Genomic DNA, 7,157 nt, shown 5'->3' on the forward strand with positions numbered 1-7,157 from the left:
CATGTCCTCCTCCCTCACCCTAACCTGATGGTACCCGTACCTCAAGTCTATTTTGGAGAACCAAGACGCTGCTTATAGCTAATCAAAGAGATCATTAATCCGTGGAAGTGGATAAAGGTTCTTCACCATCAATTTGTTTTACTCCCGATAATCAATGCACATCCGTTGTGAACCATCCTTCTTCTTGACAAAGAAAATCGGTGCTCCCCACGGAGAACTGCTCAGACGAATGAACTGCTTGCCTAGAAGCTCCTAAAACTGAGATGACAGTTCCTACATCTCAGGTGGTGCTAATCGGTACAATGCCTTGGTAATAAGGGCCGTACCTGGCAAGAGATCGATCCTGAACTCGACTTGCCTCACCATAGGCACTCCAGGTAACTCCTCTGGAAACACATCAGTGAACTCCCTAACGACTGGAACCTCAGAAACCGAGACCTGATCCCCAACCTGCGTATCCACCACATACACCAAATAACTCGCACACCCATGCTGATTATATTGCCAAGCCCTAGCGGCTGGGCAAAACCCTGAACCCAACTTGGTGCCCTCACTGTAGATAACCAGTTCTCTCACACTTGGGGTTCGCACTACCATACGCTAACCCTCGCAGTTGATCATGGCACCGAATCGACTCATCCAGTCCACACCCACTATCACACAAACATCCCCCATGGGAATCAGAATCAAGTCAATCGGGAAAGATACCCAGAAGATCTCTAGAATGCAACCCGGATAGATTGAAGAAGAAGAAATCCCGTGTTAGTTGGCAATAGAGACTCGCAACAGACACTCTAGCTCTCCTAAGGGCAAACCGAACTCCCTACTAAAAGATTGAGAGACAAAAGATCGACTCGCCCCGAGTCAAACAATACTAGTGCAGGTAAGGAGTTCACTAATAACATACCTAACATAGGTACAAACACATAAGCATAAAACAAATAAAATTAATAATATAAACTTAAAGGACAACCTCACTCACGAATCATGAAAATTTAGCATCATAATGGGTTAATCTTATATCAAGCACTTGCATCCATACAAATTTAGTCGGAAAAATGACATTTCAATTTTCTAAGAATTATGGTTGTATTTTCTTATGGTAATAAAATGTTACAAGAAACAGATACCGTTACTATCCTGGTTTGTTTCGAAGTTAAACTTACTTATTTTTTTGATGTTGTTTTAGATATTTGACATATAAGTTATATGTTTGTAAGATAGTTTTAGAGTCAAAGATTGTCTCTCCAAAAGATCCCTTATGAAGAGGAGACTCCAACAAACACTTATAGGAACATGTCGCAACATCAGATACACCAACAATGTGAAATCAATGTGTGTTCTAAACTCAATCTCAGTCGTTGTTGAGACAATATATAGTTTTGTGGTCTTCTCAAACAATTTGATTCTATTATAAAATTCAATCTGTCAAATCAAGTCTTGAATATTTCAAAGGACAGAAAAAAAATACATGTAACTCTTCCAAGTATCCTTTTGGTGGATTGGTGTTTGGGGAATATGTTCCTGAAGCATATAAGTTCCTAGAAAGACTACGATGCTCATGGATTTCATGTTCTGCCTTGTTATGTTATCTTTTTCGTGTCATGTCATGTTTGTAATATTTTAATTGATTTGTTTTTGTTTCAATGATAAAAGCAAGCCATCATGTCATGTTGTGTCTGAGAAAAACACAATTTGATAGTCCTAAATGATGCAAACTATTAGCTTAAAGAAAACAATTTACCAAGAACACAGTGTACTTTTTTAAGCCAAGATAAGTACTTTTAATAAAAAATAGGAAGATACATGTATTTTTAAATCAAAACAAAAACATACTTATATTTAACATCCAAAAGAACTAATCGCCCATAGAAACTAATTTCTAAAAAAAAACTATTTGCACGTGTCGCTTAGCATAGGTAAACGGCTAGTATATATATATATATATATATATATATATATATATATATATATGTGTGTGTGTGTGTGTGTGTGTGTGTGTGTGTGTGGTACACGAGAACAATCATACATAACGTGTATTACTATGTAGCTAATGGTAGTAGAGTAAACTTTCTTATAATTTTTGTGAGAATTTTTTTTAAACAACTACATTTTCACTATTTTATTGTTTTTTTTTCTTTAGAAAACACTCATATTTCTAAGAGTTTTGTAGAAAAGCCTTTAATATCTTTAAAAACATTTTAGAAAATAACATTTTTAAGAAAATTATTTTTTGAGAATACATCGTAATTTATGACAATTGAATAAAGTTTGTTAACATTTAGGGGTAAGAATGGTATGATTTTTAACAAAAACCAAATCTAAACCGAAATTTTGTTTTTTAACTTCAAAAATATCAAACTATCGGTTTTGGTCTCTCTTTCTCTCTCTCTCTCTCTCTCTCTCTCTCTCTCCTTTTTTAGTTTTTTGTTTTATTTTAATTGGTTTCTTTATTAAAAATGTTGCCATAATTTAACAAAAACACATCAATATCATAATATATAACTTAAGGCGATTTTCATTGATTTGTCGCAAAAAGATGATTTCTAGATCATGTAGCGGTGCCTAATTGAGTTTGATTTAGGAATAATAGCCTTTGGGATGCCTTTGTTTTATGACATGACATTTGAGGTTGGCTCTCGGTTGGTTGCGGTTACAAGTTCTATTTGGTTGTTTAATTGCAGTTTTTGATCTTCGAGCTGCATTGTAATCGGTCTTCTTTGCGTATATAAATATGGTATCTTAGAGTGATCACATGGATATGGTTTTCGTTTCATGTTGGGTATACAAAACCAAAGTAGTTTGTTGACATAAAATTCATTTTTTTATTCAAATTGGCATCACATATTACCTTCATTATTGAATTTGTCAGACTTGGCTGTAAAACAAGGTAACTTAGGGGTGAAAAATGGTTATGGAGGGGTCTGCATAAATATATAAGTTCAATATATGGAGCTAGTGTCTAATAGTGAATGTATGTTTTCTTCATGCTATATGTTATATGTTATTAAAGGAGATTTAATTGTTTTTCTGTGCAGTTCGGTTCTATAGGTGTTGTAACATCTCGACATTAAGGTAATTTCAAATTCAACCCTAAGGATGTTGAGTATTTCAATCTAGCCCTAGTGTATGGAAAAGATTGCAAAACTGGCCCATAGTGGCAATTTCATCAATTTGGGACAATCGCTATTACGACGGGCGTAATGGCTTAGTACGCTGGGCGTAATGCCCATTTAGCAGAACGATGTCGTTTTAAGGCGTACGCCGTGTGTTACCGTGTGTACACCGGGCATTGGTCGTCTGGACTCAAACCCTAATCCAAGGGTTTTGGACCATATATAATCAACATTAAGTCCCATACCCTCACCCTATTCCCAGCCTCCATCACTTAGAACGTTTCATGCAAAATGCTAGCCCCCTTTTGTGATTTCGAGTCATTTGAGTGGATTTTTTTTATTCCAAATGAAGAATTCTTGCATCATTATGTATCTCAAGAGGGTAAAAAGTCTCCTCCTTGATGACTTAATTGATAGATCTAGATTATATGTTAATATTGTGAGCTTTTGTCCCAAGGTTACGGCTTCCTTGTGCATTGCATGCTAGAGAACATTTGGGTTGTCCTTTTAGACATTTTTCCAGGTCTAGAGCCATAAAAATATGATCTTGGTCCCTTAGTTGTCCCTATGCATGTTGTTAAGAGCTTTAGTGATTAAGAGAAGATAGGGTTTTTTTTTGTTGGGCTTGATTTAGGCATGTAGAACTATAAAGTTGGAAACTTTATGGTTTGTAATGACTTTTGGGACTAAGATCAAGGTTTTGACGTGGAGGCTTAATGAAATACGCTCTTGAAAGGAAGATTGGAAAACTACCGTGTACGTGTGACATCCCCAAAATCTCGGCCAGAAAAGACCGATTTTCATTTATGCTTTTAAATAATTTCAGAGTAAATCCTTTTGATTTGAAAGAGTTGCGGAATTTGTTCCCAAAAACAAAACATGATAAAACAATGTTTACCAAAGCATTTCATAAAAGAAATGTATTTTCATTATATAATCAAAAACTCGGGGTGTCATGTTCCGATACAGACCAATAAGCATAAACGATAACATTACAAGTCATTCAACAAATATATACAAATACAGACTTGTAAACAAAACAACTTGATGGTTCATCCATCTTATGCCCTCGCACCACTTCCTGTAATACAAATAAAACTAAGTGGGTCAGGCTTGGGAGCCTGGTGAGCATATAAGGTTTTCAACCCACAATAAATAGTTATATTTAATTTCCACCAACCAACAATAACCCAATTACCCATTCTCATTATTCTCACTTTATGTCCCTAAAACAACTAATATAAGGGACCTAGTCTAAGAATATTTCATCGGGGCAACAACACATGCTTCGGGGGTTCCTCAGCAGTATAAGTCAAATAAGGCAACCATGAGGGGGATGGAGTACAGCGAATGAACACCCAAGTTCATTAACACCTACAGGTGGCGAACCTGCTAATGTTCCACAAGACTGTCTAGAAAAGTCCGTGGTCGTCATCTAAACTCCGCTAGATGACTAAATCAAACAACAACGAGGCCTCTCATCTGTTTATTACACACCAACTATCTACCCATGTTCTACCCAACATATTAGTAGATAAAATATACATTTTTATACATGGTTTTGAAAACCTGTATAGCATGCTTTAATCAATACATATTCCACATAACAGATGAGGCACACACACACATAACACGTATTTCATAGAGAATAAATCATATCTATGAGATAGAAGAGAGTGAATATACATTCACACATATAACACAAAATATACACATAACACGTATTTCGTATAAAATACTTTATAATTATGCGTTAGAAGAAAGTGACCACACACTCACACCTATAAACAACAATATACTTAATACACTCACACCATACTTGTATCGTGTTTATGAAAGGTAGTATACACTCACTTGATCAGAAGATGATCAGACAGCACTACGGCTTGTAGAAGTAGTATCTCTCCGCAGATCTGGAAGATCTTCACAAAAATCGAACTTCTCGCGGGCAGAGCTTCGGCTCGGGAATCGCACTTCTCGGGATCTCGGGAGCGCGAAACTTCCTTCTTAACTTGGATATGAGATCCGGGGTGTTGGGATGGCTTCGGGGGTTTACACGCAGAGCTTCGGCACAAAATGGAGGAGAAATGAGCAAATAAGCCCGGAACCCTCGCATCCTATTTATAGGAGGCTGGAGCCTCAGAGTACGCGGGGCGTACTGCGTTACGCGGGGCGTACTGGTCCGAAATCGTCATTGTGTTCGTCATCCGAAGAACTCGAGTGCGAAGGTCGTCATGCTTCGCTGTACGCGGGGCGTACAGCAGTACGCTGGGCGTACTTCGGATATGCCCGGTGACTCCCCCTTCGGATAATACCGGGTTTTATAATTAAATTTAAATACAAATTATTTAATAAACTTCGGAAATTCATATCTTCTTCATACGAACTCCGTTTTCGACGTTCTTTATATCCACGTGAAGGTGAGACTACGCTCTACAACTTTCGTTTAGACTCCGTCGGCTAATTTTAACTTTATTTTTATTATTTATTTTTAATAGGCCGGGACAGAAAAACTTCGTTATAAATTCATAACTTCTTCGTTTGACGTCCGTTCTCGCCTAACCTTTTATCGCTTCGATACCAACAACGAGACCTTCGATCCTCGTCTAGATTGCTTCGGCTAAAAACCGCTCGATCTCAAATCGAGTATTTCAGGCTGCATACCGCTAAGCCGAAACTTCGATAAATCATAACTTCCTCATACGAAGTCAGATTTGGGCGTTCTATATATATTCGGAAACCTCGTTTCAACCACTACAACATTATCCAATGATATCAACTTTATTTTACACTTAAATTTTGATGCTTATTTTTATTCTTAATTAATCAGACCACATAATTAAGCAATTAAGCACAAAACACATAATACTCAAATAATATACTTCTATTATTTTCAAAACGGGTTACAAAGGTTAACCTAGACTATTACATTGCTAAAAATGGCAAGCCCGGAAACACAGGCGTTACAATTCTCTCCACCTTAGAATGATTCCATCCCCAGAATCACACATCAACAAACAAATGCGGGTAGCGACTCAACATGTCACTCTCCGTCTCCCAGGTGAGATTCGGCCCATTCGTGTGTTTCCATCGGACAAGCACTAACACAACCATTTTGCATCGCAACTTCTTAGTCTTTCGGTCAACAATTGCCTCTGGTTCTTCAATTAACCTTTTGTTCTCATCAATTCTCAATTCAGAAATTGGAATTATGTCAGGAACTTCTCCCGTGAACTTCCTCAAATAACACACATGAAAAGTGTTGTGAATTCCATTCAGTTCTTCTGGTAGTTCAAGCTTGTAAGCTTGGTTCCCAATCCTCTGAAGAACTTTAAACGGTCCAATAAACCTTGGACTCAACTTTCCCCTTTTACCAAATCTTATAAGTCCCTTCCACGGCGAGACTTTAAGCAAAAACGAATCTCCAATTTCAAAAGTCATCGGTCTTCGCTTCTTGTCAGCATAGCTCTTTTGACGATCCTGAGCTGCTAACATTCTTTCCCTAATTATTTTCAACTTTTCAGCAGTTTGATGAACCATCTCCGGTCCCATAAACTGCTTTTACCTAGCCTCAAGCCAACAAGACGGCGTACGAGACTTCTGTCCGTACAAAGCTTGATAAGGTGCCATCTTTATGCTCGAGTGGAAACTATTATTGTAGGAAAATTCTACCAAAGGTAAATGTTCATCCCAGTTACCTAGGAATTCCAGGGTACATGCTTTCAGCATATCTTCAAGTGTTTGTATCGTTCTTTCACTCTGACCATCAGTTTGCGGATGGTAAGCTGTACTTAAACACAACTTGGTATCCAATTCCTCTTGTAGACTTTTCCAAAACCTCGAGGTGAAACGGCTATCACGATCCGACACAATCGTTAACGGAACACCGTGAAGCCTCACAATTTCCTTCACGTAAGAATTCGCAAGCTTCTCCATAGACCATTTCTCCTTGGCTGCTATGAAATGTGCACTCTTAGTGAATCGATCAACGACCACCCAAATCATGTCGTGAACATTCTTTGTTCTGGGCAGTTTAGTGAC

Source organism: Lactuca serriola, chromosome 5 (genome assembly GCF_051521515.1).
Source record: "Lactuca serriola cultivar US96UC23 chromosome 5, Lser_US96UC23_V15, whole genome shotgun sequence".
Lineage (NCBI taxonomy): Eukaryota > Viridiplantae > Streptophyta > Magnoliopsida > Asterales > Asteraceae > Lactuca > Lactuca serriola.